Source organism: Ranitomeya variabilis, chromosome 7 (genome assembly GCF_051348905.1).
Source record: "Ranitomeya variabilis isolate aRanVar5 chromosome 7, aRanVar5.hap1, whole genome shotgun sequence".
Lineage (NCBI taxonomy): Eukaryota > Metazoa > Chordata > Amphibia > Anura > Dendrobatidae > Ranitomeya > Ranitomeya variabilis.
In genome coordinates this window covers 134713132-134728107 of record NC_135238.1, presented here as the reverse complement: position 1 = coordinate 134728107, position 14976 = coordinate 134713132, and positions in this window count along the sequence as shown.

Below are 14976 nucleotides of genomic sequence, written 5' to 3'. Positions count from 1 at the left end.
TTCTTTGTCAAGGAAGTAATGGGACGGACAATATCAGAAAAATTTCAAATGAAGCGTCTGTAGAAATTTGCAAAACCAATAAAACGTTGGACCTCCTTAACGTTCTTGGGTACCGGCCAGTCAAGGATAGCCTGAATCTTACCAGATTCCATGTTCAGCCCCTGGGGAGAGATGATATAACCTAAGAACTGTATCTCAGAACGATGGTACTTGCATTTCTCCGGCTTAATATACAGATGGTTCTCTTTCAAACGTCTTAAAACAGTTTTGACATGTTCTTCATGTTCCTGTAGAGAGTCAGAAAAGATTAGTATATTGTCCAAATAGATCACTACAAACTGGTCCAACACATTTCTGAAAATGTCATTACCAAGGTGTTGAAACGTTGCAGGGGCGTTACAAAGCCCGAAGGGCATCACAAGAGATTCAAAGTGTCCATACCGGCATCTGAATGCAGTCCTCCACTCATCCCCTGGACGAATACGCACCAAATTATAAGCCCCACAAAGATCCAGTTTAGAGAACACCTTAGCATGGCGGACTCTTTCCAGTAATTCGGGAATCAGAGGCAAAGGGTAACGGTTTCGTAAGGTTATCTTATTGAGTTCCTGATAGTCAACACAGGGTCTCAGGGTCCCATCCTTCTTCTTTACAAAAAAGATAGGTGCCCCTGCTGGTGAGGAAGAAGGACGTATGAAGCCTTTGGCCAGATTTTCATCAATATACTCCTTTAAGGCTTGAAGCTCAGGTGCCGCCAAAGGGTATACGTTACCAAAAGGAATATTTGCCCCAGGAAACAGCTCAATGGGACAGTCATAATGCCTGTGTGGAGGAAGCTGATCTGCATTCTTCTTGTCACAGATGTCAGAGAACTCTTTATATGCTGGAGGTAAAGAAAATACCTGTACATGTGGTTCCGTAGCCATGGACTCAGCGACAGCTTCTGTTAGCGCTGAGTTGCTCCTTGTTGGGAAGATAATATCCTTGGTCTCCCATTTGATAATTGGGTTCTGAGAACGCAACCAAGGAATGCCTAAAATCACAGGAAAATGATGAGAAGATATTAGCAAGAAAGAAAGTTGCTCCTGATGATTAGAATCCAACAAAATTTCAAGGGGTACGATCTCCTGATCCACAGGCCCAGAGATTAAAGGTGACCCATCCACTGTTTCCATGGTAATTGGAGAGGCTCTTTGCTGAATTTCAATACCATGTTCCTTGGCAAATGCGATATCCATGAAATTGCCACCTGCACCAGAGTCAATCATAGCTGCACTGGAAATCCACTGTCCTGAACACAGGATCTTAATAGGGAGAGAACAGTGAGAGTTCTTCTCCTTCAGCTCCTTGGGGGGTGAAGTCATAGAAAGTGAATGGAATACAGCTTTTAAAGGCAGGCTACATTCAGAGAAGTCAGATTCATCATCACAGTTGTCATACTGCCCTATTAGTGCTAGCACCTTGTTAGGCTGTCTAGGACACTTAGGACAATTGATCAAGAAGTGGTCAGACTGGCTGCAGTAGAAACATAGACTTTCATGAAGGCGATGCTCCCGGCACTCATTGATCTCGCGCCTCTGAATGGAATCAATTTCATTGGGCACCTCCTCCACCTCCCGAGAGGTCTTACCTGCAGGCTCTTTGGAAGGAAGGGAAAAGTTAGAAACACGGTTATATGCAGCAAATTTCTCCTGCCTACGCTCAGTAAGGCGAATGTCTATGCGAACACAATGCTGTATAAATGTCTCTAGCTCTTGTGGTGACTCAGAGCGGGCTATTTCATCTTTTAGAATACTAGACAGACCCCTCTTAAAAATAGGCAATTGTGCATAACTGTTCCAATTGGTATCTACCGCTAATCTCCTGAATTCAGTGGCATACTCAATAACAGAACGTTTAGCCTGGCATAAAGACAACAAAGCAGATTCCGCGGTTGCACGGCGATTAGGGTCATCAAACATTAATGCCATAGTGGCCAAGAAATCATCCAAGTTATTTAACCGTGGGTCACGAGACTCAATCATCGGATTCGCCCAGGCAAGTGCTCGTGAGGTCAGTAGCATTATTACACACAATACTTTGGATCTATCAGTAGGAAAACGGTCAGCATGCACATCAAAATATAGCATACATTGAATCACAAAGCCATGAAATTTGTCGCAATCACCATTAAATCTGAATGGGGCAACTTAGGTGGGCTAGCTGGTGGCGGTTGCCCAGAGGGTAAAGTCACTTGTGCAGCTATTTGCCTGCTTATGTCCTGAAAAGCCCGTCCATACTGGGACTCTACGCCAGCAAGTTTGTTTTCCTGGGCTGCCATGCGGTTGCTTAAGGCCTGCAAAGTTTGTCCAAACACTTGTTGATTGTGTTCAAAACTTCCAAACTTCTTTTGCAGACCTTCCACATCTTTCTGCAGTGATCTAATTATGAAAAACACCTGCTCTAATCTGCTTTCTGCAGTCATTGTTCCAGCAGTCTCCTTTTTTTCATGGCTACAGTATCCTGTAATAATTATAGGGGATAACTCAGGAGACTCTTTGCGTGGAACAAGACAACTACAAGACACAGTTTTATAAGTGGTAAAGTCTATATTATCACACAGTGATTCAAACAGGTGCAGAGAGAAACTCAAGTCCACAACACTTGGTGCAAATAATAAACGCAGCTTAGCAGTCTATAGGAAACTTCAGAGGAAAAAGCAATCAAGCAGAAAATCTATGAAGCACAGTTCTTCTTGAGGAAACTTGACACGAATAAATCCTTGTCTTTAGTCCAAACACAGATAGATATGATTATAAGGCAGTTCAAATCATATCTTAGCTCAACCACGGAGGCCTGGTTAATAGTCTCAGGTTATTGGAGAGCAGCACAGCTTACATATCCAGCAAATGCAGATGAAGTAAACATGAGCAGCAGATGAAGGAGGATTACTGGAAACTTGTGTATGCAGCAGGAACTCAGAGCAGAGTAGCAGGATCACCATACAGGTTCACAGGAGCAGGTGTATAGCCAGGGAGTAATCAGAGGTCAGGAGCTGGATGCAAGGCAGAATACTCTAGCACAGACTGAAGGCTGGGGTGGAGTTTTATAGCAGGAAGACACAATGCACATGAGACCAAAGACGCCATCTTGGAAAAAGGCAGTAATGCACAAAAGGTATTAAAAATGTTCAGAGTCCTGACACTCCATTTTTTGGGGGGGAGACTGCACCACAACTCAGGCCCAGTGTATAACACAACACAATGTAAGTGGCAGCAAGTGGCTGGCTGATACACCACAAACTAAGAGGACTGAGGTTTATCCACTTTGTGAGATTTTCAATCTCACTTTTTTGGGGGGGAGACTGAGCCCAAACTCAGGCCCTGTGTATTTTACAACGCAATGTGAGTGGCAGCAAGTGGCTGGCTGATACACCACAAACTAAGAGGACTGAGGTATATCCACTTTGTGAGAATTTCAATCTCACTTTTTTGGGTGGGAGACTGAACCCAATCTCAGGCCCTGTGTATTTTACAATGCAATGTGAGTGGCAGCAAGTGGCTGGCTGATACACCACAAACTAAGAGGACTGAGGTATATCCACTTTGTGAGAATTTCAATCTCCCTTTTTTTGGGGGGGGGGAGACTGAACCCAAACTCAGGCCCTGTGTATTTTACAACGCAATGTGAGTGGCAGCAAGTGGCTGGCTGATACACCACAAACTAAGAGGACTGAGGTTTATCCACTTTGTGAGATTTTCAATCACACTTTTTTTGGGGGGAGACTGAACCCAAACTCAGGCCCCAGTGTATTTTACAACACAATGTGAGTGGCAGCAAGTGGCTGGCTGATACACCACAAACTAAGAGGACTGAGGTATATCCACTTTGTGAGAATTTCATTCTCACTTTTTTTGGGGGGAGACTGAACCCAAACTCAGGCCCTGTGTATTTTACAATGCAATGTGAGTGGCAGCAAGTGGCTGGCTGATACACCACAAACTAAGAGGACTGAGGTATATCCACTTTGTGAGAATTTCAATCTCCCTTTTTTTGGGGGGGAGACTGAACCCAAACTCAGGCCCTGTGTATTTTACAACGCAATGTGAGTGGCAGCAAGTGGCTGGCTGATACACCACAAACTAAGAGGACTGAGGTTTATCCACTTTGTGAGATTTTCAATCACACTTTTTTTGGGGGGAGACTGAACCCAAACTCAGGTCCCAGTGTATTTTACAATGCGATGTGAGTGTCAGCAAGTGGCTGGCTGATACACCACAAACTAAGAGGACTGAGGTATATCCACTTTGTGAGAATTTCAATCTCCCTTTTTTGGGGGGGAGACTGAACCCAAACTCAGGCCTTGTGTATTTTGCAACGCAATGTGAGTGGCAGCAAGTGGCTGGCTGATACACGAGAAACTAACAGAACTGACGTATATACACTTTGTGATACTTTGAATCTCCCTTTTTTGGGGGGAGACAGCACCACAACTCAGGCACAGTGTGTAACACAACACAATTTAAGTGGCAGAAAGTGGCTGGAAGATATCTGAAAAAGTCCAAGGACTGTAGTACAATTTCAATCTCCCTACAATGATCTCAGGACAAGTATGCCAGCAACAAAAAGGACTGCTGCACACAAGAGTGTGGACAAATAAACAAGATAACTGCCGAAAGGAGCAACAGAATTTTTGCTTTTAAAAAAGCAGTTGGTTTACACAGCAGCGGTGCAAACAGCAATGCAGCTATCAGGGAGCCTTATAAGGCAGCCTAATAAGCTACAGAGCTGATGCACAAAGATATAGCCTCCACTGTCCCTGCAAAACAAAGGTGGTGTTGGACAGTGGGAATCGCTACAGCACAAGCGGTTTGGGGGGGTTAATCTTCCCTCCCTAACTATGTCCCTTCTTCTGACGAAGCTGCAGCAATCTCTCCCTATGCTAAGATCGGCAGAAGTAAGATGGCAGTCGGCGTGCACGCCCCTTTATGCCCCCTGTGATGCCTCAGAAAGCAAGCCAATTACTGTCATGTCCTTCTCTAAGATGGTGGGGACCGAGACCTATGTCATCACGCTGTCCACACTCTGCGTCCTCCTTCATTGGCTGAGAAATGGCGCTGAATGCGTCATACGAAACGCGACTTTGGCGCGAAGATCGCCAACCGCATGGCCGATCCCACCCCGAAAGTCGGCGATTTTTGAATTTGTCCGATCCGTTTCCATCAACCCTACCCAGGAGTTCCAGGGGATTAATATTGATGGCATCCAGCAGCAGTTCCTTCTACATGACCCTGGTAAGCATTTAACATTTCCATTATGCAGAATTATTGCAAAGTTTATGTTGCACAAATGTGAAAAATTATATATTACAAAGTGCTGATATAGAATACTATGTGATTTTTTTTGCCTTAAAGGGAAACTTTGAGCATAGTATAATGTAGGATGAGACCTACTGATTCCAACTATGCCTCACTTGTTTAGTTGCAGTCTAATTCTCTGCTCAGCTTCAAAGTAGAAGTCCTGCCTTTAAGATACAGTGGTCTGCCATGTTCATAAGCAGAGTGGTAACCTTGTCCACCAACCATGATTTGCAGGTATCCAGCCATTGTCAATCACAGCCAGAGGACAAGGTTGTCGCATGAAACCCGCATCTCTAGATGCTAATTTTAGTGTACAATTTTCTGCTATAAATTAGCTGCAGATTGTCTGCTTCAACTACTTAGTGCATGTGAATGGACCTTAAAGGGAACCCGTCACCCCAAAATTGAAGGTGAGCTAAGCCCACCGGCATCAGTGTCTTATCTACAGCATTCTGTAATGCTGTAGATAAGCCCCCATGTATCTTGAAAGATGAGAAAAAGAGATTAGATTATACTCACACAGGGGCGGTCCCGCTGCGGTATGGTCTGAAGGGCATCGCGGTTCAGTCCGGGGCCTCCCATCTTCTTACGGTGATGTCCTCTTCTTGTCTTCATGCTGCAGCTCCGGCGCAGGCGTACTTTGCCTGCCCTGATGAGGCTGGTGACAGGCACCCCTTTGCCCTATAGATAATTCCCGGCGCCTTAACAGTAGCACACGCTTCCAAGTACAAATTGCCGGCGAGGTGCAGTGAAGCTGCAGGACCTCGCGTGACGTCACAAACACGTGATGCCTCACGTGATCGGCTCACAAGACTTTACGGAGCGCTCCCTGAGGAAGGAGTCTGATGACTCCGAAACGCGTTGGATGAACTTTGGTCCAGCCGGGACAGGTTGACACCCCTTCCCCTTAGTCTCGGAATCATCGTGGACAAAAAATTAGTTTTTACGTATACTGAGGAGAGATATATCTTTGGACATTTGGATTCAGCTACCTACAAGGACCTGTGGATGGATCGCAGCGTTCTATGAGGACTGCAGGACTTATTTGTAGGAAGATAACGGTATGTACGAGGAATGACATACTTTTTTATGTAACTATGCCAATTTTTTATAATCTTTTTTAATTTTGGAACTTTATGAGAAATTTATGATACCTTTAGCGCAAATACATACATATATACTGCTAGTAGGAAGGCTACTGATTTCCACCTGGATAAGAGAACTCTGGATTTGCCTTTGGACCGACCGGACTCTGCCTGCCCTGTGAACGGTACTCTGAACTGTGGACGCTGATGTCTTCAGTAAAAGGTAAAGAGACTGCAACCTTTGTGTCCTCGTTATTTATTGTGCCTTACATCGTCCACCATCACCACCTACACATCTGGGAAGCCCTGGGGACAGGGGCGTAACTACCGCGGTCGCAGCGGTCGCCATTGCGACCGGGCCCCGCAGGTCAGGGGCCCCGGGCCGGCAGGTCTGAGCAGGGCCAGGCTGGCCATCGGGCACTTCTGGCAAATGCCAGAAGAGCCGATGCCAGTAGTGGGCCGCTGCACTGTTCCTCCCCCGGAACCCCCCCAGTGCCGCCGCCGCCGCCGCATTTAACTATACCGGCGTCTATGACACCGGTATAGTTCAATGCAATGATGGGAGGAGAGAGCGTCACCTGACGCTTCCTCTCCCATCATTCCCCGCTCTGCCTCTGACAGTACACTGCGGGTGCGCGATGACGTCATATCATCGCGCACCTGCAGTGTCCTGGGCAGACTGCAGCCGCCAGGAGCAGCGCGGGCAAAAGGAAAGGTGAGGAGAGTTTTTTTTTTTTTTTCTTTTTAACCGGACTGTGGGGCCATTATCGGGGGGGGGGGGGGGGGTGAGATGAGATGTGATGTGGGCTGTGCTCTATATACCCCTGTGCGGGCTGTGCTGTATATACCCCTGTGCGGGCTGTGCTGTATATACCCCTGTGGGGGCTGTGCTGTATATATCCCTGTGCGGGCTCTGCTGTATATACCCCTGTGGGGGCTGTGCTGTATATATCCCTGTGCGGGCTCTGCTGTATATACCACTGTGCGGGCTCTGCTGTATATACCACTGTGCGGGCTCTGCTGTATATACCACTGTGCGGGCTCTGCTGTATATAACACTGTGCGGGCTGTGCTCTATATACCACTGTGCGGGCTCTGCTGTATATAACACTGTGCGGGCTGTGCTGTATATACCACTGTGCGGTCTCTGCTGGATATACCACTGTGCGGTCTGTGCTGGATATACCACTGTGCGGTCTGTGCTGGATATACCACTGTGCGGTCTGTGCTGGATATACCACTGTGCGGTCTGTGCTGGATATACCACTGTGCGGTCTGTGCTGGATATACCACTGTGCGGTCTGTGCTGGATATACCACTGTGCGGTCTGTGCTGGATATACCACTGTGCGGTCTGTGCTGGATATACCACTGTGCGGTCTGTGCTGGATATACCACTGTGCGGTCTGTGCTGGATATACCACTGTGCGGTCTGTGCTGGATATACCACTGTGAGGGCTGTGCTGGATATACCACTGTGCGGTCTGTGCTGGATATACCACTGTGCGGTCTGTGCTGGATATACCACTGTGAGGGCTGTGCTGGATATACCACTGTGCGGGCTGTGCTGGATATACCACTGTGCGGGCTGTGCTGGATATACCACTGTGCGGGCTGTGCTGGATATACCACTGTGCGGGCTGTGCTGGATATACCACTGTGCGGTCTGTGCTGGATATACCACTGTGAGGGCTGTGCTCTATATACCCCCTGTGCTGGCTGTGCTGTATATACCCCTGTGCGGGCTGTGCTGTATATACCCCTGTGCGGGCTGTGCTGTATATACCCCTGTGCGGGCTGTGCTGGATATACCACTGTGAGGGCTGTGCTGGATATACCACTGTGCGGTCTGTGCTGTATATACCACTGTGCGGGCTCTGCTGTATATAACACTGTGCGGGCTGTGCTCTATATACCACTGTGCGGGCTCTGCTGTATATAACACTGTGCGGGCTGTGCTGTATATACCACTGTGCGGTCTGTGCTGGATATACCACTGTGCGGTCTGTGCTGGATATACCACTGTGCGGTCTGTGCTGGATATACCACTGTGAGGGCTGTGCTGGATATACCACTGTGCGGTCTGTGCTGGATATACCACTGTGCGGTCTGTGCTGGATATACCACTGTGAGGGCTGTGCTGGATATACCAGTGTGCGGGCTGTGCTGGATATACCACTGTGCGGGCTGTGCTGGATATACCACTGTGCGGGCTGTGCTGGATATACCACTGTGAGGGCTGTGCTCTATATACCCCCTGTGCTGGCTGTGCTGTATATACCCCTGTGCGGGCTGTGCTGTATATACCCCTGTGCGGGCTGTGCTGGATATACCACTGTGAGGGCTGTGCTGGATATACCACTGTGCGGTCTGTGCTGGATATACCACTGTGCGGTCTGTGCTGGATATACCACTGTGTGGTCTGTGCTGGATATACCACTGTGCGGTCTGTGCTGGATATACCACTGTGCGGGCTGTGCTGGATATACCACTGTGCGGGCTGTGCTGGATAAACCACTGTGCGGGCTGTGCTGGCACCCAACACCATGTTGCAGTGCAGGAGATTCCTGCAACAGTCCGAGGCGTATCTAGGGGAAGCGGGGCGGGGGAAGGTGGGGGGGTTGCGGGGGCGGGGGAAGGTGGGGGGGTAGGGGGGGTAGGGGGGGGGCCCCATTTGGAAGTTCGCACCGGGGCCCATAACTTTGTAGTTACGCCACTGCCTGGGGACATACTTCACCTGTGAGAAGGTATACCATCTAGCTGCCATTCCATCACCCCAGCGGACCCCTAAGCAGCGTCGGTCATCCTGACCAAACACCACAGGTGGAGTCACGAACACCAGACAAACTACACCTTTAATTGGACGCCCCTCAAAGGGCCACGGACCGGGTCAGGCCACCGTGACATCCCCAGAACCGAGAGGGACCCGGTACCGAGTACCCCATTGCCCTTAACGTGGGGGCGCTCCAAAGATCAGACTCACCACAACCTTGTCAAATGACAAATGCACTCCCAGGGTGCAGCAGGCCCCCGATAATAAATGCTAAAGCAGCACAGGTGCAGCTACTGATGAGAGCAACCACCCACTCGCCCAAACATTAGAGGGGTTGGCTGCCTAGTAGCTAAAATGCACACAGGTAAGGCTTGCATAAGACACTATTCACACAGATAAATGTGATGCACAGTGTCTGGAAAACCTATTGATCACGCCCATAGTATTAGCTGGCGGGCCGTCCAGCACTATTTATACATGCAACACACAGAAAACAACATAAAGGTTGTCATAAAGAGTGCATTTGTCATTTGACAAGGCTGTGGTGAGTCTGCTCTTCATGTTGTGTTCGTTTTTCCTGATGTAAACCTTTTATTATCATGGAATTCTGCATTTTGCTAGTTTCTGCTGCCGTTAATCCTTTCACGACTTTGAAAATGTGACATTTTTGAAGCTTGGAAGCATTTTTAAACAGGAATATATCATTTTCCACTGGGATTATACATGTCGTAGAAACAAATATTGCTTAGCCCCTTCACACCAGATTTTGCTTCAGTTTTACGTTTCTGTTATAAAATCAGAAAATATGAAGCAAAATGTGAGTTTTTAATGTGAGATACGAACATTTTGTGCTCCATACTCCTTTGTTTTATACATTGGCGGCAAGGTCAGCCCTGCTGCATAGTCAGTGATATGCACCCCATTAGGCCTTGGAACCCACACACTGGATGGGCCCAGGAAAATCCACTTCACAATATGCATTTTGTGCTCCATACTCCTTTGTATGCAACAGATGCTTCTGATTTGGAAAATGTATTGTGAATTCATCCCGAAATTCTCTGTCTGCTACGTGTTACTTTTTATTTTGTCTTTCATTATTTCCTGTAATAATACTTTCACTTTTAATTAGGGAGTGGACACAGGCATATCATGATATTTGGAACAAGAGACAATCTCCATCTACTGGCCCAAAGTAAAGAGTGATTTGCTGATGGCATTTTTTCCACTACACCATCCCTGTTCAAGCAACTTTATACAAACCATGTAGTCCACAGCGGCCTTGTTGTTCCTGTAGTGTACGCCTTGTTGACGGACAAGAGCCGTTCAACATACTATAGATTGCTACAAGAGCTGAAGAACATGCAACCTGGACTGCAGCCACACAACCTGATGTTGGATTTTGAGCTAGCTGCAATCCAGGCATTTGAGAATGAATTCCCCAACCTCAAGAAAAACGGTTGCTTCTTCCACCTATCGCAGTCAGTTTGGCGTAAAGTTCAAAATGAAGGACTCAAGGTGCAATATCAAGGTGACCATGAATTTGCTCGTTGGATACACATGATACCTGCCCTTGCATTTCTACCAACACAGAATGTTGTGCCTTCATTTGAAGAGTTCGTGGAAAATCCTGACTTTCCACAAGAAGCCATACCCATTGCCAACTATTTTGAAGATACCTATATTGGTCAAATGACTCACAGAGGACGTCAGGCACCTTTGTTTCCAGTTGAACTTTGGAATATGTATGAACGAACATTAAATGATCAACAGCGAACAAATAATGATGTTGAAGGATGGCACCGTAGCTTTCAAGAAACATGTGGTACTCTTTTCCCAAATATATACCAGTTCATTAACTGTCTGAAACATCAGCAAGAGCTCCATAGTTTAGAAATTATTCAGATAATAGCAGGAAATCCCACCACTGCAAGAAACAAAAAATACTCTGCAATTTCAGCAAGGGTTAAACGTATTGTGCAAGATTTCAACAATAGAAGCTTGATAGATTATCTGAGAGGCATCGCCTACAGCTTTGAATTTTAGTTGATGGTCATATATTTAGCTGGTAAATAATTCAAACATTAAGACCTGCAATTTTTCTTTTCTTTCCTCTTTTTCTCTAACTCTTCCCCCTCTATACCGCTTATGTTTCTTGTTTAACAGTTTTAATTTATGCAGTTAAAGCGTAACTCTAAAAAAACAACAAGTTTTACTATGTTATAGTACCTGTGGCACTGATCTTCTTTTCCAATGGAGAACCCCTTCCAGCAACTTCACTTCTGTGTGAAAAGTCCCATTCAAGTTCCAGCAGCAGGCTCCATGTGATGCAGGATTTCAGTGGCTAGTAAGGAGGTCATTTCGCCTTAGTAGCAGAACTTGTGGATGGACTCTAGGGTACGTGGCTACACGGGACGTGCAACTGTCAGGCCTCTTTCAAACTAGCAGTTTTGCTGGCGATTATCACAGCAGTTTAAAACCGCAGCGGTAGTCGCCAGCAAAATCACTACATGGCACTCAATTTGCCCAATGCAAGTCAGGGGGCTCAAATTGGGGGAAAACTGTGCAGGAGAAAGCCGCACTGCTTTCCATTTTAAAAAATGTTCTATCTTCCTGGCGATTACCGCCGCGGTTTTAAACTGCCACGGTAATCGCCAGGAAAACAACAAGTCTGAAAGAGGCATCAACATGCTCCCTATGATGTATACAGGGCTGCTGGTTCACAGCCCCCTGCAAAACTCCCCAATGCCCCATGTGCTCAGTCCTTTACTGGCTTTACACAGGGGGGAAGCCCTCCTCTTGTCCAGGATCTAGCACATGAGGGGAGGGGGCAGGGAAACTTTCCAGAGGGCTGTGATTGAACAGCCCTGAATGTATCACAGGAAGCCTGAATCCGTCCACAATTTCTGCTACCAAGGGGGCCCAACTTCCTTAGTAACCACTGAAATCCTGCAGCACATAGAGCCTGCTGCTGTAACTTGGATGCGACTTTGCACACAAAACTAAATAAAATTTACAAAATATTATATTTAAAAAAATAAACTAAAACTGCTGGAAGGGGTTCTCCAATGGAAAAGATCAGTGACCCAGGTACCATAACATATCAAAAGTTTTTGGGCTTTTTTTAGAGTTACGCTTTAAATATACAGTATTGTTCTGCAATGCTGGTTGGTTTGACCAATTGTTAATATTTTTCTATCTGTTTGTAAAGTTACTTATCTAGAAAACTCAAAGTTTTGGAATAAAAAAAAAAACTGTAACTTTATCACATTTATACATCTTAGGCCAAAAATATGATTAGTGAGTAGTGTTGAGCATTCCGATACCGCAAGTATCGGGTATCGGCCGATACTTGCGGGTATCGGAATTCCGATACCGAGATCCGATACTTTTGTGGTATCGGGTATCGGTATCGAAACAACATTAATGTAAAAATGTGTAAAAGAGAGAATTAAAATAAAAAATATTGCTATACTCACCTCTCCGACGCAGCCTGGACCTCACCGAGGGAACCGGCAGCGTTGTTTGCTTAAAATTCTTACTTCCTTACGTGAAGTCCCGGCTTGTGATTGGTCGCGTGCCGCCCATGTGGCCGCGACGCGACCAATCACAGCAAGCCGTGACGTAATTTCAGGTCCTTCAGGATTTTAAAATTACGTTCTGGCTTATGATTGGTCGCGTCGCGGTCACATGGGCGACGCGACCAATCACAAGCCGTGACGTCACGGGAGGCTGGACACGCGCGCATTTTAAAATGCGCGCGTGTCCTGCCTCCCGTGACATCCCGGCTTGTGATTGGTCGCGTCGCCCATGTGGCCGCGACGCGACCAATCACAGCAAGCCGTGACGTAATTTTAGGTCCTTCAGGATTTTAAAATTACGTTCTGGCTTATGATTGGTCGCGAGGCGACCAATCACAAGCCGTGACGTCACGGGAGGCTGGACACGCGTGCATTTTAAAATGCGCGCGTGTCCAGCCTCCCGTGACGTCACGGCTTGTGATTGGTCGCGTCGCCCATGTGACCGCGACGCGACCAATCACAAGCCAGAACGTAATTTTAAAATCCTGAAGGACCTAAAATTACGTCACGGCTTGCTGTGATTGGTTGCGTCGTGGCCACATGGGCGGCAGGCGACCAATCACAAGCCGGGACTTCACGTAAGAAAGTAAACGCGCGAATTTTAAGCAAACAACGCTGCCGGTTCCCTCGGTAAGGTGCAGGCTGCGTCGGAGAGGTGAGTATAGCAATATTTTTTATTTTAATTCTTTCTTTTACACATTAATATGGTTCCCAGGGCCTGAAGGAGAGTTTCCTCTCCTTCAGACCCTGGGAACCATCAGGGATACCGTCAGATACTTGAGTCCCATTGACTTGTATTGGTATCGGGTATCGGTATCGGATTGGATCCGATACTTTGCCGGTATCGGCCGATACTTTCCGATACCGATACTTTCAAGTATCGGACGGTATCGCTCAACACTATTAGTGAGAAGTGAACCTGCCAGATTCAACACCCCCAAACTATCATCTCCATTGAACTCAATGGATATGGAGACTCAGAGGAGTGGAGGATCTGTCCACCACATCCTCATCACTGACCAGATAGTAAAAAAAAAAAATATATGTTGCTACTAACCCCTTTGCTGAGGTACCGGCAGACGCGGAGGGTCCTCTTCAGTCCTCTTCCATGCACTTCCACATCGTGTGAATATGTCATCCTACCCGAGGGAATCCCTTTCAGGATTCCTAGCTAGGGATTCACTTGGTCAAGAAGACTCTCCACACAGGTCGGGACCTCAGCAAAAGGGAGAGAAGTGATTTTTATTTTCTGATGAGTACACTCCGAACACTGCCTGTTTGGGGTGGGTGTGGTTGAACCCGAGCAGGCAATGTTCGATACGAACCTGAACTTTCCAGATCGGGTTTGCGCATCACTAGATACAGTATGATATGTAATGGATGACAAAAAGAAGCCATTAAGTGTAGCACCACTAGTACATGACAGTAAAATGATGGTCACTTGTCTTAGATCAGGTGTTTCAAACTTATATTCACCAAGGGCCACACCAATTTAATGGTTGTCCCCAAAGGGCCATTTGTTGCTGAAAGACCGGATGCACACAACCGAGTCCTGTCTAGAACATGCATTTCTCTGCACAGAGCAGTGCATGCCCCTGTATAAGGCATGTCACTGTGGATCAGCTCTTTGCCAGGCACTGTCACATCTTCCCTGGATCTCACTGAAATCATGGAGAGCTATGGCTGCAGCTTCCAGTCACTTGTCATTGTTGTTGGTGCTGAAAGTTGCTGATAGACAGCTGGTTCAATGCAGAATACAATTGGAACATATTCTTGGCCTAATGTAATGGGCATCAATAGAAAAATGGATCCTGAAGTGAGAATACCAATTTTATCTGCTGCTCCATTCTTTTGTATACTGGCAGAGTGTTCTGTGAGGGCTAATCCCAACCCCCCCATCTGAAGACCTGATAAAGAGGTTCTGTAGAAGGTGGTTAACCACCACTTTAGTTCAGCAAAGCCAATATCTCAGTTCTACAGAGATGGTTGGTGGGATTAACCCTGTAGTCAGTCAACAATCCTCCTGCTTCCTTACATAGCCTGCATTAAAGGGGTATTCTCATGCTAACAGCAAAATCAAAATAAGGCAGCATGCTTCAGAAATCATGTTGCGGTAAGCATGCTGCCGATCTTACCCTCCTGGTACTTACCTAGAGGTCTTCTGCTCATCTTTGCCTGATCTTCTCCTGGCTGTGTGGGCTG